The sequence below is a fragment of the Crassostrea angulata genome, chromosome 2 (assembly GCF_025612915.1).
Source record: "Crassostrea angulata isolate pt1a10 chromosome 2, ASM2561291v2, whole genome shotgun sequence".
In the NCBI taxonomy this organism is placed as follows: Eukaryota; Metazoa; Mollusca; class Bivalvia; order Ostreida; family Ostreidae; genus Magallana; species Magallana angulata.
The window spans coordinates 57,424,810-57,452,504 of record NC_069112.1 but is presented as its reverse complement, the minus strand read 5'-3'; the positions used below and the strand labels follow the sequence as shown (position 1 = coordinate 57,452,504).

Sequence of the window (27,695 nt, the reverse complement as noted above, 5' to 3'; positions counted from 1 at the left end):
TAATCTATTCCTTGACCTGACGTAATTAATGGGTTGGGTTGGATATTTATGATATCAAACAATATATTCAGCGATATGCTCTCCTTGATATATACCATTCTTACCTGGCTATCTAATTTCCTCAAACATAATTGAATGATTTCAGCATCTGGATGTCACTTGCGGGATCTAATACGTTATCAAAAAGGAGATAAGATTTTCAATGAATATGAAGTTTATAATAAGTTCTAAAAATAAGATTTATGTACAATTTAAATTCAATGAGCATATGCAAAGTGGTGACCAATGTAAAAAATATGTAGTGATTCCCATTGAAAAAAATTATTTATCACGAGTGTAAGTAGATATAGCTATTTTTTACTATAGTTTCAGTGCAGTAAAATTTAAATATAAAATGCCGAAAAAACATTTTTTTCATTTACTATAAGCAAAAATAATCAGGAAAATGATGGGAAAATACAAAAGGAGACAGGAATCATTCAAACTAATTCATTATATTTTAACCACTATTTCCGCTTAGCCAATATAACTTACATGTAAGTAAAGTATTGTAGTTAACACGTATAAATGACAACACTTGATCTGCACGTGAATTAAACTTACTTTTTCCATAGGTCGGTTAACGGTTTTTAGAGATATTACGAGGCTTTTAAAGCAAAAACTTGTCTGGAGATATCAATGCCACTAATCATATCCACAGACCTGGTGAAAGTAAGATTTATTAGTTCACAAATTAGCTTTAGTTATTAAGCCATGTAGATTGCAACTTTTTAGTACGTTAACAACTATAACTATTATAACTAATAGAGAAGACCCAGAGACGACAAAATCATTCAAAGACAGCAAAAAATAAGTAGGATTTTGCATGAATTGCATCGTGTTGCTATATTTATAATATGTCCCGAGTTTTTGCTTCCACGAATTTTTGCTTGATATTTCGATTATCATAAAAAGCTTTGAGTCCAAACTACGTTCATCCATTAATATAAAAAATGTCCAGATTATTTGTTTTGAAACGCCCCCTTTACCGCTTCAAGTTTCAAAACATTTCCCAAAATAGAAAGTCTACGGAGATTTTGCATTGCATCAACCATTAATTAGCCCGGATGATAACGTTGAAAAATTGTGCGAGGTATCCCGAGTAGTTCCGAATGGAAAAAAGATGTAAACATTTCCCATTATAAATCTCCGTAAGAAATTTGTTTTCGTTCCTGTGAACTTTTATGAGTGAAAAATGATACTTTGTCAATGAAGATAATTTGAATATTTTTCCTTTTATCGATTTCAACAGCGTTTCTTTCACTTTCACGTTTCTTTGGGTTTTTTTTTTTTTTTTTATTAAAAATCAAAAAGTGATGGATGCAATAACTTGGGACAGACTATAGACCCATATTTTGATACAGCTTTTGCATTACAAACATTTTCTACCCATTTCACATCCAACAAAAACCAAATAACCTGATCTATTAGTATACTCATTAATATGGTTTCAACAATTAGACCACGCCCATGTAAGTACAGAAGACTTTAAAGGGACATAGACACGATTTTAGATGAACGTTTTATTTTTGATTTATATGTATATTTTTTTTTTTTTTTTTTTTTTTGTCTACTTTGAACGATTTACCCAGATTTGAATGTTAGAAGTCATGTTACAAGCGAGATACAGAGGAAAGAAATCGTTGTTATGTAAAGAAAACTCGAGTCTTATATTTGCTTACAAATAATGTAATTTTAGTAAAGTAAAGAAATTACAATTGCTTTGACAAAATAACTTGTGACAACAAGAGATAAACTCATTCAATGTGCTCATATATAATTTTATCAACAACAAAAAGTAACATTAGATTGAAACTTAAATCAATAAAACACACATGTAAACAATAACAAGGCTCGAGTTTTGTTTCCAAATTTTTATTTTTATTTTTCATTTAATCCGGTATTATTGCTCTCCGGCCACTGGATAAGTGAGGGGTTGTTTAGTTAAAACATGTATTCTATAGCCATCTTCATGAAACAATACATATGTAAAACTATCTTGGCAGCAAACAAATTATGAAATACATGTATTATTTACTATCATAAGAGACTTGTACTTTTTCAACATTAATTGATTACATATTGATTATTGCGTCATTATTTAGATACTAAGGCCCCCAAAAAATGTGTGTTTCCGGTTTCCCGACCGACCCTATTTTTTATGTGCCGAACCTTACACCTTTTATTCCAAATCCAAAATACCAACCGTAATTGCTAGCGCTCTCGAGCGCTAGCAACTATATACGTTATTCTCGCATTATCACCGGTGTGAGATCGGTTTGTCCGGTGTGAGACAGCAGTGTGAGATTTTTCTGTCTTACACTGTGTATTACTACGCTGTTTTAAAACGTAAACAAACGTTGTCTGCTGTAGGGAAATGCAAAATAGTGCATTGAGATTATCCATTAAGTAATTGTGTTGCATAATTAATTACAATTTTTCATATTTTAATTGAAAAAAGTGTCGTATGCTTTCATTTAACTTGCACTATTTGAAGCACGCGGAGGGATAAACCGAAAGTAATCTTTTGAACGTCATAACAGAAAGTTGTCAAACATCATTTTTTAAGCTAATATAATGCGAGAAAAATAATCATTCATTATATACTCGTGCGGGATAGTGAAATTCCACCTCGGGGCCAAGATTCACGGTCTAGGACTCGGCAAAGCCTCGTCCTAGACAGTGAATCTTGTCCCCTCGGTGGAATTTCACTATCCCACACTCGTAATAATGAATGATTCTATTAGTCTTTTTCACTGTTATACGCATGCTCGACTCCTTTGTAGGGGATTCTGGGAATACTGTATTACTGCTAAACTGATACCATTTGAATTTCATTTTTGTTTTCATTTTCACATGAAGTTTTGAAATGAAATTTCAAAAAGTAACAGTAGGTCTTAAAATGCAAAGTTATTTTCGATATAATAATAAATAGTTAGCTTTATCTTAAATTTCTTCAAGCTCGGAAAACAACTTCGGATATGTTTTCCGAGCCTGCCGACCAATGTTTCTTGAAAAATTTCACCTCGAAATTGAAATTACAGAAGTTAAGGCACAGTCAATGAGCTATGCCATGCCTCCAGATTCACAGTTCTAAATTGAGACCCCAATCCAGCACAATTCCAGTAAACCACTGTGTCTTCCTATTTAATTAATCGATTCTGAAATATAAACCAATGTTTTAGAAATCTGCTTCTGTGTTTTATAATGGCTACAGCGCTAGCTCTTTTTAAAAGATAAGCTTGTTGGTGTAAACAATTAATCAGAGTTTAAAAAACTCTTGAAACAATTCAATAGAAAACACCACTTATCAAAGCGTTTTAAAGATTTCTAAGTGCAGATTGACAGCGTGGATGAAAATTATCTTTGGTTATTTTAGCTAAATTATCAATGCAGTAAAGAAGTTCTTAGGACAGTGATGTGTTAAAAATTAATATAAAGATTCACATGAAAAAAGCAAAGACAATTTTTTTTTATTTCTGTTGGTGTGGAGACTGCAGACATCGTAAGTCTTTGAATAGGCCTATAGCAACAATCATTCACATTATAAATACGATCTTAAAATGCTGCATTTCAATTGCAAATGATTTTTTTAAAATTAGTCTTAAACCATTAATTTTGTATTAATTTTTTTAAATAATTACTAAAAGATTTAATTCTAAGTCTCTCGTCTGATCAACCAGAATTTCCTCTGTTTCTGAATTCAACACCTACAGTTACGATATTAATGTCTACTGTTATGTCAGTTGACCAAGAAAATAGAACTAATAACTACTATATAATATATTTTTGGTAATGAGTAATATACTCTGTTAATCTATAGTGGCTGTCATATTTATGTTTTTTATTTACATGAAAATAAAATCTTCGTAATCATTTCAATTTAATTTTACATTTAAGAAAGCTTTTAATTAATTCTGTGACAGTTGTCACTATCAACAACTGCTCCAACTGTAAATAACATTTTCTTAATGTATAGAAAAATTATATGCTAGAAATGGGAAAACATAAATTAAAGCTCATTTTATGAAGAAAAAAAAAGCCGATCTACCTACCCTATTTTAAAATTTGATGAAATAGGTAACACACATATTTTTTTTTTAGCCTAAACTGAAACTGAGTACTTAGTTTTCTTTTTGCAATTTTGCTCGTAATATCAACATTTAATTGATTATTTTAAAATTCAACGCATGACCTCAACATTGACTTAATGTGACAATATTTTCTTTCAATTTCTCTGTACTTGAGCTGACAAATTCAAGTAAAATCATCTTTGTGAAAGTTTATCATATAAAAAAGAAAGTTGTTGATTTCTTTTCATTTTCATAATTATCCAGTAAAGTAATTAGTTTTGAAATTCTTTTACAGATCGCTGTGTTGGTTTACACATAAAATCCATGTGGCACCACCTCCATCTAGAGTCCCGAGGAGGATAGACAATTTAGGCGTATGTCGATAATTCGAGAACTCTTTAAAATATGACTGGAGAGTGGTATCGGTGATTTTCTACGAGAATAATCATCAAAATTCTTGAAATGATGAATAGTGACGGTGACTAGTTTATTTACAACACATACCATCGGTGGAAATCCTCATAGGTTGCTCCTAGGAGTTAGTGATGATAACATTTGCTTTTATCTTTTATAATGTAATTGTGTTCTGTCATTGATATTCCCGTTAAAAAGTAAAACTTTTGACTCACAGAAAGAGCAGACTCCGACAAATCTATATTTTTATTTGACATATTAGATCCACAAAGTATTTGTTAATTTAAAGTGAAAGTGCTTGTTTTTAGTGAGTCTAACAAGGTAAATTTATTCCACTAATCTGCATCAGCGAAAAACTAAAAATATGTTAATGTGATCTTTCTGGTGGATTCACCAACTTTCTTGTCTTGTAAAGAAGCTAAAATTTTCATGTTTGTTGGTTGCCCAACCAACGCTATATTTAATACAGCGAATTTTTAAAACAGTATTAAACCTTTTAAAATTCTTGGTGAGTCCACCAATTTGAAACTCTAGTTTCATTTCACATTTCGCACAATTTTATATTGGTGGATCCACCAAGTATTGAAATAGCGACAGCATTTTTCATTTTGGATAAGTTCTTAAAATTTGTTCAGTGTAGTAGTTATTAAAATATTGACATATTAGAAAAATTTACCTTTTTGACTATTGGTGGTATCACCAAACAGTTTTTGCAGAATTGTTGATTTTTAAACATTTGAAAGGTTTTTGTATTTGTCATATGTTCTTTTATTGTTTTCTTGGTGGGTTCACCAATTTTTTGAATGAAATACAAAACTGTATACGGACAGTTTCACACTTGATTTTTGGTGGAACCACCATGGTCCTCTGTGAATGAGATATTTTATGCTGTTCAAAATAATAGAATCGCCAATATCTTATTATTGGTGGACCCACCAAGTTTATTCGTGAGATATTTGAAGAATAAAATTGGTGGAACCACCAGGGTCCTCTGTGAATGAGATATTTTATGCTGTTCAAAATAACAGAATTGCCAATAATTATTATTGGTAGACCCACCAAGTTTATTCGTAAGTGAAATAACCGATGAATGAAATTGGTGGAATCACCAATATTTTGACTATAATTGTGGAATATAAAGGTTTAAAGATACTGTAAAATGTGCTTTTGTGTAAAAAAGATGGTGGGTTCACCAATTTATATTGTGTTCAAAGAACAAAATGAATAAAATTCATGTTCATTTCTGTTATTGCACTGTGTTCATTTTTCATTTTGCACTGAAAAAAAGAGGACACGAGTAGAAAATCCTCTTTCTTAATAGAAACAGTTACAAACAAATGTTTTTTACACGTTGCACACAAGAAACAGGTGTGAAATCAAGTGAACTTAAATCAAAGGCTTTTGTATGCCATGTTTAAGGCAATTGTCTATTGTAAACAGATAGCCATGCTATGACCTTGAATTGCTAGTATTACATAATGGTCACTATGATATTTATGTGTACCTAGATGCTGCGCACTGAATGGTGTTAATGATAATTGACAGAATGAACTCTGTGACTCTTGTAGCAATGCGTAGTATTCCTAAATGATGTTATGAAACCAGGTCATAATACGGGCAGAATAATATCCAAATTGAGAGTTTAACAACATGTGACCTATTTGGCGATTATGTGTCTGCAACGAATGCTCTAGTATTCTATATTGAGTCATGTATTGTGTATTCTATATATTAACCTTTGTAACCTTTTGTGCCGTGTATGAATGAACGTATTATGAGTAAGTGATGCCTCATACTAGGTGGGGGACTCCGAGACCCAGGACTCGGCGACTCACATCCTGCATCCAGACTCTTTGATTGGCAGTTTTGACGGTTTTGTTACTTTATTTAGAAATAAAATATTAATCTTAATTTTGAACACTAAATGTTCACTCATGATCGTCGTATATGGGCCGAACTAGTCAAAACTGTTCATCATAAGTAAAACCTTATATATACCCATATGAAATGAGATTGTGCAGACTCCTGATTTGGGCTGCTTTAGATTGTTGTAATCTTAACTATACGATCACGCTTAATAAAACCGCTTGAGAAAGAAATACTGGACTTGTCATTCATAAGCTTGAGCTGACCCTCAATAGGATCCTGTAAGACAGAAGGCTTACACTATTTACAAGTCGTGTTTAACCTTAATTTGCATTAACTATAGTGTAGATAATAAATCATAATGTATATTTAAAAAAGAGAGAACATAAACTCTCTTTTCTTAATCAAACATAAATTGAATAGGGAAAAATATTGATGAGTACATATACAACGCCACATTGACCCTCCTGGCCTTAAAAAGTTTCAACTGATTTAAATTTGAAATGTGCAACAATTTCAATGAATGTCTCATTTCTTACTTAGCCTGCACAAAGTAAATGTCATTTGTAGCCAAGCTGGGTTAGCGCTTTTCAGCACTTTGACTAACATTATAACAGAATTAGTTAAACGTTCTTTTGGCCTTGTCTAAGTAAAATTTTAAAAAAATATATTTTGAACAATTGCTCTAAACAAGTGTATTTGAATTGTCACATAACAAATATTCTTAAAAGCACCTTGTCTTCATAATAGCAGCATAGATTCCGTATAATTCCAGTTCTATTCTACATAAGTATATATATAATCGTTTTCATTTTTGTCAAAATGCTCCAGTTCTTGGTGAGCGGCACATCCGTTTTCAGGAACATAAATACTGTCGACATATGTATACGACTTTTCGACAGATTCGTCCACCTTTTCGTCTCGATTGCGACATCTTAAAATGGCCTTTCTGGATCTGAAAGGTAAGTAATACTTGTAATATTGACATACGGTATTTCCAAATGTTACAAATAAACAGGAACACTATTAAGAGGGATCTCTAAGATAGTGACCATGTTTAAACTGTATTGATATCTAATGTAAGAAGATCTCTATATAAACATTTGGGAAAGTATCCAAATTCAAAATAAAATTTTATGGATTTTTTTCTTTTCTGAATAACAGTCTATTGCTCAACAAATAATATCTGAAAGTGTTTGCTAGATCTGAAGGTTGAAACGTTGGCCAACGAGCCTCCGTAAGTAAAACAAGATCCGATTAAGTATATAACCTACATGAAAATCAGGTTTAGAATAGCACTGCCTGAAAATAATACGACAACGGTGACGATGGAATAAACAGGAACTTGAACTGTAGATTGCGAAACGGATGGACCGTGTGCTGCAAAAAAGTACCATAATATATAATTTTCTCTTATCAATACAGTTGCATGTACATATGAAATGGTTTAACGATATTTCCTATTTTTTGTTCGTCTTATTCAAATTGTTTTTGTGTATTTGTTTGTTAATTTGCAATTTTTTTTTATTGACATTTTAAGATTAAATTGTTTTTACTGATTAGTTCCTGGCTAAGTTACGAGGAACTAGTACACATATTTTAGAATTCAATATTGGGTTATGTTATATATTACACGTATTATGTATACATGGTTTTTTTTTTACCATATGTAATGTTTATTATTTTCGGTTGTTCGTATCGATAACAAATTTCTCGTTTTTAACCAATATTTGAAATACTCTTGTAAAATTAATGATAACCTTACGGTGTTTTAGATAACTGCCCTGAATGCTTTTTAAAATACATTGTGAATTCATTTTTTAATCATTATCAATCACAAAAGTAAACAAATATACAAAAACTTCAAAAACTTCAATAATTAGCGTACAGACATCTTGTATAATTCCTTAATTTTTTATATTAATGCTACAAATAAATGAATAAGTTTTCAGTGAGAAGACATTTAAAAGTATCTAACTGGTTGTCTTAGAATATGTATATTAATACATGTTTATATATATAAATATTTATACATAAAAATGTCTACATTATGTATATATTTAAAAAATAAAAAGAAGGGAAATTTTACGTTACATTGTTTTCATCACATTCTTTTATATTTTAAAATCTATTACATATTTTGTTGGATTTTTCTTAATTATTTTAGTAATTTCGAGCTAGCAAACTTTAATCAACGCAATGATGTTACATTTTGATTTGATTTCATATGAACAAAACTAAAACAAATTGAGCAAATGGATTTACTTTCCGAGTTGGAATATAGTTATTACATTCTATATTACATGAATGCTGTTAAATAATCATACCATTATACGTTGGCCATGCAACCGTTGTCTTGTTCTTAAATTCATCTCTTGCTGAATAAAAAAATGAAATACGCTAATAACATTTACAGGTAGATATTCATAGTTTCTCACATGGTTTGGAGATAAAATGTGACGCATGCACAAAGGATACTGAATAAGTTAACATAAATTAAATTTATGAAATGGACGTACATTCAACACAAATGTCTCCTTGAAAGCCGGAAGCACATCCACGAGGACACTGACCGGTCACATGGTTACATTTTTCTCCGTACAGGTAGAGACAATGTCCACATGTCCTAGAGCAATTAGGACCATACGTGTTGCTGTTGCAAACTGACATTACATGTAAAAAAAGATTGTAATTTCAAGCCTCGTTTACTAACTTCAAACAGAAGGCTCATGGGGAACATCGCTAACCTGAGCAACATTAAGCATGATAAAATCCAATGTGGCCCCAACCTACTCCTCAAAATTTTGATTTTTACGAATTTGAATCCACACTATCTGAAGTTGCTTTCACTTAAGTTACAGCTGTTCTAGGGAAATAGTTTTTTTTTTGAAGATTTTAAGATTTTTCTTCAGATAATCCTACGTAGAAATTTGCCCCTTTGTGACCCCATCCTACCCCCGGGTATCATGATTTGAAGAAACTTGAATCTACACAACCTGACAATGCTTCCACACAAGTAAAAGCTTTCCTGGTTGATTAGTTTCTGAGAAGAAGATTTTGAAAGACTGTTCACTATATACTCCTGTGTAAAAAATTTGACCCCCTATTGTGGCCCATTCATACCCCCAGGAGTCATGATTTTCACAACTTTGAATCAACAATAACTGAGAATGCTTCCACACATGTAACAGCTTCCGTGGCTGATTGGTTTCTGAGAAGAAGGTTTTCAAACATTTTCTCTATATATTCCTATGTAAAATCCGACCCCCCCCCCACCCCGTTGTTGCCCCACCCTACCCCTGGGGGTCATGATTTTCACAATTTTGAATCTACCCTTCCTGAGGATGCTTCCAAAAAAATTTCAGCTTTTCTGACCTTATGGTTCTTGAGAAGAAGATTTTTAAACAATTACTCTATATATTCCTATGTGAAATTCGACAACCCTATTGTGGCCCCACCCTACCCCTGGGGGTCATAATTTACACAATTTTGAATCTACACTACCCGAGAATGCTTCCACTCAAGTTTCAACTTTTCTGGCTAAATGGTTCTTGAGAGGAAGTTTTTTAAAGATTTACTATATACATACCTATGTAAAATTCGACACCCCATTGTGGCCCCACCCTACCCCCATAGGTAATGATTTTCACAACTTTGAATCTACACTATCTGAGGATGCCTTCACACAATTTCAGTTTTCCTGGCCAAATGGTTCTTGATAAGAAGAGTTTTAAAGATTTACTTGATATATTCCTATGTAAAATTCGACCCCCCATTGTGGTTCCACCCTACCCCCAAGGGTCATGCTTTTCACAACCTTGACATTACTCTACCTGAGGAATATTCCCACACAAGTTTCAGCTTTTCTGGCAAAAAGGTTCCTGAGGAGGAGATTTTTTTTAAGATTTCTTAAAAAAATTCAATAATTCCTAAATATCTCCCCTTGTAAAAGGTTGTGGTTCTTAATTTTTACTTCGAATCTCCTTTGCCCAAGGGTGCGTTGTGCCAAGTTTGGTTGAAATTAGCCTAGCAGTTCTGGAGAAGATGTTGAAAGTGTGAAAAGTTTACGACAGACGGTCGGACGGACGGACTGACAGACGGACGGACGGATGGACGGACGGACGGACTGACAAACGGACGGACGGACGACAGACAAAATATGATCAGAAAAGCTCACTTGAGCTCTCAGCTCAGGTGAGCTAACAATCCGAGCTTTATCGGACATAATATCTCATTGTATCATTTCTGGAATCATTGACAAAAATTTGAAACTCTTATGACTTAAAAAATGACAATATCACATCGTATCATATTTTATTTACAAGGCTTCGAAGGCTTACATGAACCATTATCATTATAAAAAATGTAGTGTTTACCTTTGTTACACATAGATCCTCTATATCCCGGAACACAGCTAATGCAGGTCCCATCCACAATGTCACAATCTCCATTTTCACAGTTTTCTGGGCAGGGTGTGGAGCAGTTCTCTCCGTTATACCCTACTTTCAGACAATCTATAAAAAACAAAAACAAAACAAATAACTCAAGGTATTAGACCGACTTAATGGTTATGGTTATATTGTTTGATTTTCATACTAAAAACTGATGATTCCTATATATAAATGGTCTTAATAGTATAATTATTATATTTATTATCTTATATTATATTTCATTATATTATATTATATTATTTTCATTACATCATGATGATATATAATATGTTAACGTTTAGATTTTTTTAAAGGATTTAAAACTTTGTGTGTTTTAAGTGAACTAAATTTTAAGCATATCCTAGTTAGAAATAATGGAGCTGGAATATTGTTATTACATTTTATATTACATGAATGCTGTTAAATAATCATACCATTATACGTTGGCCATGCAACCGTTGTCTTGTTCTTAAATTCATCTCTTGCTGAATAAAAATTGAAATACGCTAATAACATTTACAAGTAGATATTCACAGTTTTTCACATGGTTTGGATATAAAATGTGACGCATGCGCAAAGGATACCGAATAAGTTAACATAAATTGAATTTATGAAATGAACGTACATTCAACGCAAAGGTCTCCTTGAAAGCCGGAATCATATCCACGAGGACACTGACCCGTCACGTGGTTACATTTTTCTCCGTACAGGTAGACACAATGTCCACATGTCCTAGAGCAATAAGGACCATACGTGTTGTTGTTGCAAACTGACATTACATGTAAAAAAAATGGAATTTCAAACTTCGTTTAGTAACTTCAAACAAAAAACTCATGGGCCACATCGCTCACCTGAGCAACAACAGACATGATGAAATCCACTTAATGGATTCATAATAAAAATATGTGGACAATGTGGAATGTTACATGTAGATCCTGTGTAAATAAAAGTTCACCCCCACCCCCATATTCTTGTGTTTATGATCCATTCCCAGATGATTTTATAGTCATAAAATGTTGAGCATTGCAGTTCTCAAAAAGATCCTAAACAATTGTTTATGAACGGGATATAAACCTACAACACACTCTGAACCCCTTCCGAGGCCCAAGAATCGTCCAGGGGCTAAAGTCTAAACAATTTTAAAGAATCAGCAATATGTCAAAATGCTTGCATATCAGTAAAACCATACATGATAACATTTCAGTTTTTGTGAATAAATAAAATGCTTTCCTTTGTACAACTAGATCCCCAATGTGGCCCCAACCTACTCCTCAAAATTTTTATTTTTATGAATTTGATTCCACACTATCTGAAGTTGCTTTCGCTTAAGTAACAGCTGTTCTAGGCAAATGTTGTTTTTAGAAGATTTTAAGATTTTTCTACAGATATTCCTAAGTGAAAATTTACCCGCACCCCCCCCCCGTCACCCCCGTTGTGGCCGCATCCTACTCCCGGGGATTTTGATTTGATTAATTTTGAATTTACACAACCTAACAATGCTTCCACACAAGTAACAGCTTTCCTGGTTGATTAGTTTCTGAGAAGAAGATTTTAAAAGACTGTTCACTATATACTCCTATGTAAAAATTTGACCCCCTATTGTGGCCCCATCATACCCCCAGGAGTCATGATTTTCACAACTTTGAATCTACAATAACTGAGAATGCTTCCACATAAGTTTCAGCTTTCGTGGCTGATTGGTTTCTGAGAAAAAGGTTTTCAAATATGTTCTCTATATATTCCTATGTAAAATCCGACCCCCACCTTTATTGTTGCCCCACCCTACCCCCGGGGGTCATGATTTTCACAATTTTGATTCTACCCTACCTGAGGATGCTTCCACATAAGTTTCAGTTTTTCTGACCAAATGGTTCTTGAGAAGAAGATTTTTAACAATTACTCTTATATTTCTATGTGAAATTTGACACCCCTATTGTGGCCCCACCCTACCCCCGGGAGTCGTGATTTACACAATTTTGAATCTACACTTCCCGAGAATGCTTCCAAACAAGTTTCAGCTTTTCTGGCCAAATGGTTCTTGATAAGAAGATTTTTAAAGATTTACTCTATATATTCCTATGTAAAATTCGACCCCCCCCATTGTGGCCCCACCCTACCCCCGGGGGTCATGATTTACACAATTTTGAATCTACACTACCCGAGAATGCGTCCACACAAGTTTCAGCTTTTCTGGCCAAATGGTTCTTGATAAGAAGATTTTTAAAGATTTACTCTATATATTCCTATGTAACATTCGACCCCCCCTCCCCCCCCCATTGTGGCCCCATCCTACCCCCATGGGTCATGCTTTTCACAACCTTGAATTTACATTCCCTGATGATGCTCCCACACAAGTTTCAGCTTTTCTGGCCAAATGGTTCTTGAGAAGGGGATTTTTTAAGATTTCTTAAAACATTTCAATAATTCCTAATAATCTCCCCTTGTAAAAGGGTGTGGTTCTTAATTTTTAATTTGAATCTCCTTTGCCCAAGGGTGCATTGTGCCAAGTTTGGTTGAAATAAGCCTAGCGGTTCTGGAGAAGATGTTGAAAATTTGAAATTATTACGACGGACGGACGGACTGGCAGACGGACGGACGGACGACAGACAAAATGTGAACAGAATAGCTAACTTGAGCTTTCAGCTCAGGTGAGCTAACAATCCGAGCTTTATCGGACACAATATCTCATAGTATCATTTCTGGAATCATTGACAAAAATTTGAAACTGGATGTACATTAAGAAGACAGTGATGAAACAAATATTTACAGTTCTTATCACTTAAAAAAATGACAATATCACATCGCATCATATTTTATTTACAAGGCTTCGAAGGCTTACATGAACCTTTATCATTAAAAAAAAATGTAGTGTTTACCTTTGTTACACATAGATCCTCTATATCCCGGTACACAGCTAATGCAGGTCCCATCCAAAATGTCACAATCTCCATTCTTACAGTTTTCTGGGCAGGGTGTGGAGCAGTTCTCTCCGTAATACCCTACTTTCAGACAACCTATGAAAAACAAAACAAAACAAATAACTCAAGGAATTAGACCGACTTAATGGTTATATTTTTTGATTTTCATACTAAAATCTGAAGATTCCTAAACATAAATGGTCTTAATAGTACAATTATTATAATATATTATCTTATATTATTATTCATTATATTATATAATTTTCATTACATCATGATGATATAAAATATGTTAACGTTAAGATTTTTTTAAAGGAGTTAAAACTTTGTGTGTTTTATCTGAACTAAATTTTAAGCATCTCGTAGTTGGAATAAATGGAGCTGGAATATTGTTATTATATTTTATATGACATGAATGCTGTTAAATAATCATACCAGTATACGTTGGCCATGCAACCGTTGTCTTGTTCGTGAATTCATCTCTTGCTGAATAAAAAAATGAAATACGCTAATAACATTTACAGGTAGATATTCATAGTTTTTCACATGGTTTGGAGATAACATGTTACGCATGCGCAAAGGATACTGAATAAGTTAACGTGAATTGAATTTATGAAATGAACGTACATTCAACGCAAAGGTCTCCTTGAAAGCCGGAAGCACATCCACGAGGACACTGACCCGTCACGTGGTTACATTTTTCTCCGTACAGGTAGACACAATGTCCACATGTCCTAGAGTAATTAGGACCATACGTGTTGTTGTTGCAAACTGACATCACATGTAAAAAAATGCAATTTCAAACTTCGTTTAGTAACTTCAAACAAAAAGCTCATGGGCCACATCGCTCACCTGAGCAACAACAGACATGATAAAATCCGCTTCATGGATTCATAATAAAAATATGTGGATAATGTGGAATGTTACATGTAGATCCTGTGTAAATAAAAGTCCACACCCCACCCCCATATTTTTGTGTTTATGATCCAGTCCCAGATGATTTTATAGTCGCATAATGCTGAGCATTGCAGTTCTCAAAAAGATCCTTAACAATTGTTTATAAACGGGATATAAACCTACAATACACCCTGAACCCCTTGTGAGGCCCAAGAATCATCCAGGGGCTAAAGTCTAAACAATCTTAAAGAATCAGCAATGCTTGCTTATAAGTAAACCCATACATGATAACGTTTCAGTTTTCGTGAATAAAAAAAATGCTTTCCTTTGTACAACTAGATCTCCAATGTGGCCCCAACTTACTCCTCAAAATTTTGATTTTTATGAATTTGATTCCACACTATCTGAAGTTGCTTTCACTTAAGTTACAGCTGTTCTAGGAAAATGTTTTTTTTTAGAAGATTTTAAGATTTTTCTACAGATATTCCTAAGTGAAAATTTACCCGGTCCCCCCCCCCCCCGTTGTGGCCGCATCCTACTCCCGGGAATCATGATTTGATTAACCTTGAATTTACACAACCTAACAATGCTTCCACACAAGTAACAGCTTTCCTGGTTGATTAGTTTCTGAGAAGAAGATTTTTAAAGACTGTTCACTATATACTCCTATGTAAAAATTTGACCGCCTATTGTGGCCCCATCATACCCCCAGGAGTCATGATTTCCACAACTTTGAATCTACAATAACTGAGAATGCTTCCACATAAGTTTCAGCTTTCGTGGCTGATTGGTTTCTGAGAAGAAGGTTTTCAAATATGTTCTCTATATATTCCTTAGTAAAATCCGACCCCCACCTCCATTGTTGCCCCACCCTACCCCCAGGGGTCATGATTTTCACAACTTTGATTTTACCCTACCCGAGAATGCTTCCACACAAGTTTCAGCTTTTTCTGGCCAAATGGTTCTTGATAAGAAGATTTTTAAAGATTTACTCTATATATTCCTATGTAAAATTCGACCCCCCCCCCCATCCCCATTGTGGCCCCATGTTCTTGATAAGAAGATTTTTGAAGATTTACTCTATATATTTTTATGTATAATACGACCCCCCCCCATTGTGACCCCATCCTACCCCCATCGGTCATGCTTTTCACAACCTTGAATTTACATTACCTGAGGATGCTCCCACACAAGTTTCAGCCTTTCTGGCCAAATGGTTCTTGAGAAGGAGATTTTTTTAAGATTTCTTAAAAAATTTCAATAATTCCTAATAATCTCCCCTTGTAAAAGGGTGTGGTTCTTAATTTTTACTTTGAATCTCCTTTGCCCAAGGGTGCATTGTGCCAAGTTTGGTTGAAATAAGCCTAGCGGTTCTGGAGAAGATGTTGAAAATGTGAAAAGTTTACGACGGACGGACGGAAGGACTGACAGACGGACGGACGGACGACACATAAAATGTGATCAGAATAGCTCACTTGAGCTTTCAGCCCAGGTGAGCTAACCATCCGAACTTTATCGGAAACAATATCTCATAGTATCATTTCTGGAATCATTGACACAAATTTGAAACTGGATGAACATTAAAGAAACAGTGATGAAACAAATATATACAGTTCTTATCATTTAAAAAAATGACAATATCACATCGTATCATATTTTATTTACAAGGATTCGAAGGCTTATATGAACCTTTATCATTAAAAAGAAATGTAGTGTTTACCTTTGTTACACATAGATCCTCTATATCCCGGAACACAGCTAATGCAGGTCCCATCCACAATGTCACAATCTCCATTCTCACAGTTTTCTGGACAGGGTGTGGAGCAGTTCTCTCCGTAATACCCTACTTTAAGACAACCTATAAAAAACAAACAAAAAACAGCAACAAATAACTCAAGGTATTAGACCGACTTAATGGTTATATTGTTTGATTGTCATCCTAAAATCTGAAGATTCCTAAATATAAATGGTCTTAATAGTACAATTATTATATTATATTATTTTATATTATATTTCATTATATTATATAATTTTCATTATATTATGATGATATATAATATTTTAACGTTTAGATTTTTTTAAAGGAGTTAAAACTTTGTGTGTTTTATCTGAACTAAATTTTAAGCATCTCCTAGTTGGAATAAACGGAGCTGGAATATTGTTATTACATTTTATATGACATGAATGCTGTTAAATAATCATACCAGTATACGTTGGCCATGCAACCGTTGTCTTGTTCTGAAATTCATCTCTTGCTGAATAAAAAAATGAAATACGCTAATAACATTTACAGGTAGATATTCATAGTTTTTCACATGGTTTGGGGGATAAAATGTTACGCATGCGCAAAGGATACTGAATAAGTTAACGTGAATTGAATTAATGAAATGAACGTACATTCAACGCAAAGGTCTCCTTGAAAGCCGGAAGCACATCCACGAGGACACTGGCCCGTCACGTGGTTACATTTTTCTCCGTACAGGTAGACACAATGTCCACATGTCCTAGAGCAATTAGGACCATACGTGTTGTTGTTGCAAACTGACATCACATGTAAAAAAAATGCAATTTCAAACTTCGTTTAGTAACTTCAAACAAAAGGCTCATGGGCCACATTGCTCACCTGAGCAACAATAGTCATGATAAAATCTGCTTAATGGATTCATAATAAAAATATGTGGACAATGTGGAATGTTACATGTAGATCCTGTGTAAATAAAAGTCCACACCCCACCCCCATATTCTTGTGTTTATGATCCAGTCCCAGATGATTTTATAGTCATATAATGTTGAGCATTGCAGTTCTCAAAAAGATCCTAAACAATTGTTTATAAACGGGATATAAACCTACAACACACCCTGAACCCCTTGTGAGGCCCAAGAATCGTCCAGGGGCTAAAGTCTAAACAATCTTAAAGAATCAGTAATATGTCAAAATGCTTTATCAGTAAAACCATACATGATAACATTTCAGTTTTTGTGAATAAATAAAATGCTTTCCTTTGTACAACTAGATCCCCAATGTGGCCCCAACCTACTCCTCACAATTTTGATTTTTATGAATTTGATTCCACACTATCTGAAGTTGCTTTCACTTAAGTTACAGCTGTTCTAGGCAAATGTTGTTTTTAGAAGATAAAAGATTTTTCTACAGATATTCCTAAGTGAAAATTTACCCGCACCCCCCTCCCCCGTTGTGGCCGCATCCTACTCCCGGGAATCATGATTTGATTAACCTTGAATTTACACAACCTAACAATGCTTCCACACAAGTAACAGCTTTCCTGGTTGATTAGTTTCTGAGAAGAAGATTTTTAAAGACTGTTCACTATATACTCCTATGTAAAAATTTGACCGCCTATTGTGGCCCCATCATACCCCCAGGAGTCATGATTTCCACAACTTTGAATCTACAATAACTGAGAATGCTTCCACATAAGTTTCAGCTTTCGTGGCTGATTGGTTTCTGAGAAGAAGGTTTTCAAATATGTTCTCTATATATTCCTTAGTAAAATCCGACCCCCACCTCCATTGTTGCCCCACCCTACCCCCAGGGGTCATGATTTTCACAACTTTGATTTTACCCTACCCGAGAATGCTTCCACACAAGTTTCAGCTTTTCTGGCCAAATGGTTCTTGATAAGAAGATTTTTAAAGATTTACTCTATATATTCCTATGTAAAATTCGACCCCCCCCCCATCCCCATTGTGGCCCCATGTTCTTGATAAGAAGATTTTTGAAGATTTACTCTATATATTTTTATGTATAATACGACCCCCCCCCCCATTGTGACCCCATCCTACCCCCATCGGTCATGCTTTTCACAACCTTGAATTTACATTACCTGAGGATGCTCCCACACAAGTTTCAGCCTTTCTGGCCAAATGGTTCTTGAGAAGGAGATTTTTTTTAAGATTTCTTAAAAAATTTCAATAATTCCTAATAATCTCCCCTTGTAAAAGGGTGTGGTTCTTAATTTTTACTTTGAATCTCCTTTGCCCAAGGGTGCATTGTGCCAAGTTTGGTTGAAATAAGCCTAGCGGTTCTGGAGAAGATGTTGAAAATGTGAAAAGTTTACGACGGACGGACGGAAGGACTGACAGACGGACGGACGGACGACACACAAAATGTGATCAGAATAGCTCACTTGAGCTTTCAGCCCAGGTGAGCTAACCATCCGAACTTTATCGGACACAATATCTCATAGTATCATTTCTGGAATCATTGACACAAATTTGAAACTGGATGAACATTAAAGAAACAGTGATGAAACAAATATATACAGTTCTTATCATTTAAAAAAATGACAATATCACATCGTATCATATTTTATTTACAAGGATTCGAAGGCTTATATGAACCTTTATCATTAAAAAGAAATGTAGTGTTTACCTTTGTTACACATAGATCTTCTATATCCCGGAACACAGCTAATGCAGGTCCCATCCACAATGTCACAATCTCCATTCTCACAGTTTTCTGGACAGGGTGTGGAGCAGTTCTCTCCGTAATACCCTACTTTAAGACAACCTATAAAAAACAAACAAAAAACAGCAACAAATAACTCAAGGTATTAGACCGACTTAATGGTTATATTGTTTGATTGTCATCCTAAAATCTGAAGATTCCTAAATATAAATGGTCTTAATAGTACAATTATTATATTATATTATTTTATATTATATTTCATTATATTATATAATTTTCATTATATTATGATGATATATAATATTTTAACGTTTAGATTTTTTTAAAGGAGTTAAAACTTTGTGTGTTTTATCTGAACTAAATTTTAAGCATCTCCTAGTTGGAATAAACGGAGCTGGAATATTGTTATTACATTTTATATTACATGAATGCTGTTAAATAATCATACCAGTATACGTTGGCCATGCAACCGTTGTCTTGTTCTGAAATTCATCTCTTGCTGAATAAAAAAATGAAATACGCTAATAACATTTACAGGTAGATATTCATAGTTTTTCACATGGTTTGGGGATAAAATGTTACGCATGCGCAAAGGATACTGAATAAGTTAACGTGAATTGAATTAATGAAATGAACGTACATTCAACGCAAAGGTCTCCTTGAAAGCCGGAAGCACATCCACGAGGACACTGGCCCGTCACGTGGTTACATTTTTCTCCGTACAGGTAGACACAATGTCCACATGTCCTAGAGTAATTAGGACCATACGTGTTGTTGTTGCAAACTGACATCACATGTAAAAAAATGCAATTTCAAACTTCGTTTAGTAACTTCAAACAAAAAGCTCATGGGCCACATTGCTCACCTGAGCAACAATAGTCATGATAAAATCTGCTTAATGGATTCATAATAAAAATATGTGGACAATGTGGAATGTTACATGTAGATCCTGTGTAAATAAAAGTCCACACCCCACCCCCATATTCTTGTGTTTATGATCCAGTCCCAGATGATTTTATAGTCATATAATGTTGAGCATTGCAGTTCTCAAAAAGATCCTAAACAATTGTTTATAAACGGGATATAAACCTACAACACACCCTGAACCCCTTGTGAGGCCCAAGAATCGTCCAGGGGCTAAAGTCTAAACAATCTTAAAGAATCAGTAATATGTCAAAATGCTTTATCAGTAAAACCATACATGATAACATTTCAGTTTTTGTGAATAAATAAAATGCTTTCCTTTGTACAACTAGATCCCCAATGTGGCCCCAACCTACTCCTCACAATTTTGATTTTTATGAATTTGATTCCACACTATCTGAAGTTGCTTTCACTTAAGTTACAGCTGTTCTAGGCAAATGTTGTTTTTAGAAGATAAAAGATTTTTCTACAGATATTCCTAAGTGAAAATTTACCCGCACCCCCCTCCCCCGTTGTGGCCGCATCCTACTCCCGGGAATCATGATTTGATTAACCTTGAATTTACACAACCTAACAATGCTTCCACACAAGTAACAGCTTTCCTGGTTGATTAGTTTCTGAGAAGAAGATTTTTAAAGACTGTTCACTATATACTCCTATGTAAAAATTTGACCGCCTATTGTGGCCCCATCATACCCCCAGGAGTCATGATTTCCACAACTTTGAATCTACAATAACTGAGAATGCTTCCACATAAGTTTCAGCTTTCGTGGCTGATTGGTTTCTGAGAAGAAGGTTTTCAAATATGTTCTCTATATATTCCTTAGTAAAATCCGACCCCCACCTCCATTGTTGCCCCACCCTACCCCCAGGGGTCATGATTTTCACAACTTTGATTTTACCCTACCCGAGAATGCTTCCACACAAGTTTCAGCTTTTCTGGCCAAATGGTTCTTGATAAGAAGATTTTTAAAGATTTACTCTATATATTCCTATGTAAAATTCGACCCCCCCCCCATCCCCATTGTGGCCCCATGTTCTTGATAAGAAGATTTTTGAAGATTTACTCTATATATTTTTATGTATAATACGACCCCCCCCCCATTGTGACCCCATCCTACCCCCATCGGTCATGCTTTTCACAACCTTGAATTTACATTACCTGAGGATGCTCCCACACAAGTTTCAGCCTTTCTGGCCAAATGGTTCTTGAGAAGGAGATTTTTTTTAAGATTTCTTAAAAAATTTCAATAATTCCTAATAATCTCCCCTTGTAAAAGGGTGTGGTTCTTAATTTTTACTTTGAATCTCCTTTGCCCAAGGGTGCATTGTGCCAAGTTTGGTTGAAATAAGCCTAGCGGTTCTGGAGAAGATGTTGAAAATGTGAAAAGTTTACGACGGACGGACGGAAGGACTGACAGACGGACGGACGGACGACACACAAAATGTGATCAGAATAGCTCACTTGAGCTTTCAGCCCAGGTGAGCTAACCATCCGAACTTTATCGGACACAATATCTCATAGTATCATTTCTGGAATCATTGACACAAATTTGAAACTGGATGAACATTAAAGAAACAGTGATGAAACAAATATATACAGTTCTTATCATTTAAAAAAATGACAATATCACATCGTATCATATTTTATTTACAAGGATTCGAAGGCTTATATGAACCTTTATCATTAAAAAGAAATGTAGTGTTTACCTTTGTTACACATAGATCTTCTATATCCCGGAACACAGCTAATGCAGGTCCCATCCACAATGTCACAATCTCCATTCTCACAGTTTTCTGGACAGGGTGTGGAGCAGTTCTCTCCGTAATACCCTACTTTAAGACAACCTATAAAAAACAAACAAAAAACAGCAACAAATAACTCAAGGTATTAGACCGACTTAATGGTTATATTGTTTGATTGTCATCCTAAAATCTGAAGATTCCTAAATATAAATGGTCTTAATAGTACAATTATTATATTATATTATTTTATATTATATTTCATTATATTATATAATTTTCATTATATTATGATGATATATAATATTTTAACGTTTAGATTTTTTTAAAGGAGTTAAAACTTTGTGTGTTTTATCTGAACTAAATTTTAAGCATCTCCTAGTTGGAATAAACGGAGCTGGAATATTGTTATTACATTTTATATTACATGAATGCTGTTAAATAATCATACCAGTATACGTTGGCCATGCAACCGTTGTCTTGTTCTGAAATTCATCTCTTGCTGAATAAAAAAATGAAATACGCTAATAACATTTACAGGTAGATATTCATAGTTTTTCACATGGTTTGGGGATAAAATGTTACGCATGCGCAAAGGATACTGAATAAGTTAACGTGAATTGAATTAATGAAATGAACGTACATTCAACGCAAAGGTCTCCTTGAAAGCCGGAAGCACATCCACGAGGACACTGGCCCGTCACGTGGTTACATTTTTCTCCGTACAGGTAGACACAATGTCCACATGTCCTAGAGCAATTAGGACCATACGTGTTGTTGTTGCAAACTGACATCACATGTAAAAAAAATGCAATTTCAAACTTCGTTTAGTAACTTCAAACAAAAGGCTCATGGGCCACATTGCTCACCTGAGCAACAATAGTCATGATAAAATCTGCTTAATGGATTCATAATAAAAATATGTGGACAATGTGGAATGTTACATGTAGATCCTGTGTAAATAAAAGTCCACACCCCACCCCCATATTCTTGTGTTTATGATCCAGTCCCAGATGATTTTATAGTCATATAATGTTGAGCATTGCAGTTCTCAAAAAGATCCTAAACAATTGTTTATAAACGGGATATAAACCTACAACACACCCTGAACCCCTTGTGAGGCCCAAGAATCGTCCAGGGGCTAAAGTCTAAACAATCTTAAAGAATCAGTAATATGTCAAAATGCTTTATCAGTAAAACCATACATGATAACATTTCAGTTTTTGTGAATAAATAAAATGCTTTCCTTTGTACAACTAGATCCCCAATGTGGCCCCAACCTACTCCTCACAATTTTGATTTTTATGAATTTGATTCCACACTATCTGAAGTTGCTTTCACTTAAGTTACAGCTGTTCTAGGCAAATGTTGTTTTTAGAAGATAAAAGATTTTTCTACAGATATTCCTAAGTGAAAATTTACCCGCACCCCCCTCCCCCGTTGTGGCCGCATCCTACTCCCGGGAATCATGATTTGATTAACCTTGAATTTACACAACCTAACAATGCTTCCACACAAGTAACAGCTTTCCTGGTTGATTAGTTTCTGAGAAGAAGATTTTTAAAGACTGTTCACTATATACTCCTATGTAAAAATTTGACCGCCTATTGTGGCCCCATCATACCCCCAGGAGTCATGATTTCCACAACTTTGAATCTACAATAACTGAGAATGCTTCCACATAAGTTTCAGCTTTCGTGGCTGATTGGTTTCTGAGAAGAAGGTTTTCAAATATGTTCTCTATATATTCCTTAGTAAAATCCGACCCCCACCTCCATTGTTGCCCCACCCTACCCCCAGGGGTCATGATTTTCACAACTTTGATTTTACCCTACCCGAGAATGCTTCCACACAAGTTTCAGCTTTTCTGGCCAAATGGTTCTTGATAAGAAGATTTTTAAAGATTTACTCTATATATTCCTATGTAAAATTCGACCCCCCCCCCATCCCCATTGTGGCCCCATGTTCTTGATAAGAAGATTTTTGAAGATTTACTCTATATATTTTTATGTATAATACGACCCCCCCCCCCCCCATTGTGACCCCATCCTACCCCCATCGGTCATGCTTTTCACAACCTTGAATTTACATTACCTGAGGATGCTCCCACACAAGTTTCAGCCTTTCTGGCCAAATGGTTCTTGAGAAGGAGATTTTTTTTAAGATTTCTTAAAAAATTTCAATAATTCCTAATAATCTCCCCTTGTAAAAGGGTGTGGTTCTTAATTTTTACTTTGAATCTCCTTTGCCCAAGGGTGCATTGTGCCAAGTTTGGTTGAAATAAGCCTAGCGGTTCTGGAGAAGATGTTGAAAATGTGAAAAGTTTACGACGGACGGACGGAAGGACTGACAGACGGACGGACGGACGACACACAAAATGTGATCAGAATAGCTCACTTGAGCTTTCAGCCCAGGTGAGCTAACCATCCGAACTTTATCGGACACAATATCTCATAGTATCATTTCTGGAATCATTGACACAAATTTGAAACTGGATGAACATTAAAGAAACAGTGATGAAACAAATATATACAGTTCTTATCATTTAAAAAAATGACAATATCACATCGTATCATATTTTATTTACAAGGATTCGAAGGCTTATATGAACCTTTATCATTAAAAAGAAATGTAGTGTTTACCTTTGTTACACATAGATCTTCTATATCCCGGAACACAGCTAATGCAGGTCCCATCCACAATGTCACAATCTCCATTCTCACAGTTTTCTGGACAGGGTGTGGAGCAGTTCTCTCCGTAATACCCTACTTTAAGACAACCTATAAAAAACAAACAAAAAACAGCAACAAATAACTCAAGGTATTAGACCGACTTAATGGTTATATTGTTTGATTGTCATCCTAAAATCTGAAGATTCCTAAATATAAATGGTCTTAATAGTACAATTATTATATTATATTATTTTATATTATATTTCATTATATTATATAATTTTCATTATATTATGATGATATATAATATTTTAACGTTTAGATTTTTTTAAAGGAGTTAAAACTTTGTGTGTTTTATCTGAACTAAATTTTAAGCATCTCCTAGTTGGAATAAACGGAGCTGGAATATTGTTATTACATTTTATATGACATGAATGCTGTTAAATAATCATACCAGTATACGTTGGCCATGCAACCGTTGTCTTGTTCTGAAATTCATCTCTTGCTGAATAAAAAAATGAAATACGCTAATAACATTTACAGGTAGATATTCATAGTTTTTCACATGGTTTGGGGGATAAAATGTTACGCATGCGCAAAGGATACTGAATAAGTTAACGTGAATTGAATTAATGAAATGAACGTACATTCAACGCAAAGGTCTCCTTGAAAGCCGGAAGCACATCCACGAGGACACTGGCCCGTCACGTGGTTACATTTTTCTCCGTACAGGTAGACACAATGTCCACATGTCCTAGAGCAATTAGGACCATACGTGTTGTTGTTGCAAACTGACATCACATGTAAAAAAAATGCAATTTCAAACTTCGTTTAGTAACTTCAAACAAAAGGCTCATGGGCCACATTGCTCACCTGAGCAACAATAGTCATGATAAAATCTGCTTAATGGATTCATAATAAAAATATGTGGACAATGTGGAATGTTACATGTAGATCCTGTGTAAATAAAAGTCCACACCCCACCCCCATATTCTTGTGTTTATGATCCAGTCCCAGATGATTTTATAGTCATATAATGTTGAGCATTGCAGTTCTCAAAAAGATCCTAAACAATTGTTTATAAACGGGATATAAACCTACAACACACCCTGAACCCCTTGTGAGGCCCAAGAATCGTCCAGGGGCTAAAGTCTAAACAATCTTAAAGAATCAGTAATATGTCAAAATGCTTTATCAGTAAAACCATACATGATAACATTTCAGTTTTTGTGAATAAATAAAATGCTTTCCTTTGTACAACTAGATCCCCAATGTGGCCCCAACCTACTCCTCACAATTTTGATTTTTATGAATTTGATTCCACACTATCTGAAGTTGCTTTCACTTAAGTTACAGCTGTTCTAGGCAAATGTTGTTTTTAGAAGATAAAAGATTTTTCTACAGATATTCCTAAGTGAAAATTTACCCGCACCCCCCTCCCCCGTTGTGGCCGCATCCTACTCCCGGGAATCATGATTTGATTAACCTTGAATTTACACAACCTAACAATGCTTCCACACAAGTAACAGCTTTCCTGGTTGATTAGTTTCTGAGAAGAAGATTTTTAAAGACTGTTCACTATATACTCCTATGTAAAAATTTGACCGCCTATTGTGGCCCCATCATACCCCCAGGAGTCATGATTTCCACAACTTTGAATCTACAATAACTGAGAATGCTTCCACATAAGTTTCAGCTTTCGTGGCTGATTGGTTTCTGAGAAGAAGGTTTTCAAATATGTTCTCTATATATTCCTTAGTAAAATCCGACCCCCACCTCCATTGTTGCCCCACCCTACCCCCAGGGGTCATGATTTTCACAACTTTGATTTTACCCTACCCGAGAATGCTTCCACACAAGTTTCAGCTTTTCTGGCCAAATGGTTCTTGATAAGAAGATTTTTAAAGATTTACTCTATATATTCCTATGTAAAATTCGACCCCCCCCCCATCCCCATTGTGGCCCCATGTTCTTGATAAGAAGATTTTTGAAGATTTACTCTATATATTTTTATGTATAATACGACCCCCCCCCCCATTGTGACCCCATCCTACCCCCATCGGTCATGCTTTTCACAACCTTGAATTTACATTACCTGAGGATGCTCCCACACAAGTTTCAGCCTTTCTGGCCAAATGGTTCTTGAGAAGGAGATTTTTTTTAAGATTTCTTAAAAAATTTCAATAATTCCTAATAATCTCCCCTTGTAAAAGGGTGTGGTTCTTAATTTTTACTTTGAATCTCCTTTGCCCAAGGGTGCATTGTGCCAAGTTTGGTTGAAATAAGCCTAGCGGTTCTGGAGAAGATGTTGAAAATGTGAAAAGTTTACGACGGACGGACGGAAGGACTGACAGACGGACGGACGGACGACACACAAAATGTGATCAGAATAGCTCACTTGAGCTTTCAGCCCAGGTGAGCTAACCATCCGAACTTTATCGGACACAATATCTCATAGTATCATTTCTGGAATCATTGACACAAATTTGAAACTGGATGAACATTAAAGAAACAGTGATGAAACAAATATATACAGTTCTTATCATTTAAAAAAATGACAATATCACATCGTATCATATTTTATTTACAAGGATTCGAAGGCTTATATGAACCTTTATCATTAAAAAGAAATGTAGTGTTTACCTTTGTTACACATAGATCTTCTATATCCCGGAACACAGCTAATGCAGGTCCCATCCACAATGTCACAATCTCCATTCTCACAGTTTTCTGGACAGGGTGTGGAGCAGTTCTCTCCGTAATACCCTACTTTAAGACAACCTATAAAAAACAAACAAAAAACAGCAACAAATAACTCAAGGTATTAGACCGACTTAATGGTTATATTGTTTGATTGTCATCCTAAAATCTGAAGATTCCTAAATATAAATGGTCTTAATAGTACAATTATTATATTATATTATTTTATATTATATTTCATTATATTATATAATTTTCATTATATTATGATGATATATAATATTTTAACGTTTAGATTTTTTTAAAGGAGTTAAAACTTTGTGTGTTTTATCTGAACTAAATTTTAAGCATCTCCTAGTTGGAATAAACGGAGCTGGAATATTGTTATTACATTTTATATTACATGAATGCTGTTAAATAATCATACCAGTATACGTTGGCCATGCAACCGTTGTCTTGTTCTGAAATTCATCTCTTGCTGAATAAAAAAATGAAATACGCTAATAACATTTACAGGTAGATATTCATAGTTTTTCACATGGTTTGGGGATAAAATGTTACGCATGCGCAAAGGATACTGAATAAGTTAA

General features: G+C 34.6%; 1 pseudogene; it reads right to left on the bottom strand.

Annotated features, from left to right (window-relative positions):
• LOC128174548 (multiple epidermal growth factor-like domains protein 10) overlaps window positions 1-27,695 on the bottom strand; it is a 92,654-nt pseudogene that overhangs the window by 53,689 nt on the left and 11,270 nt on the right.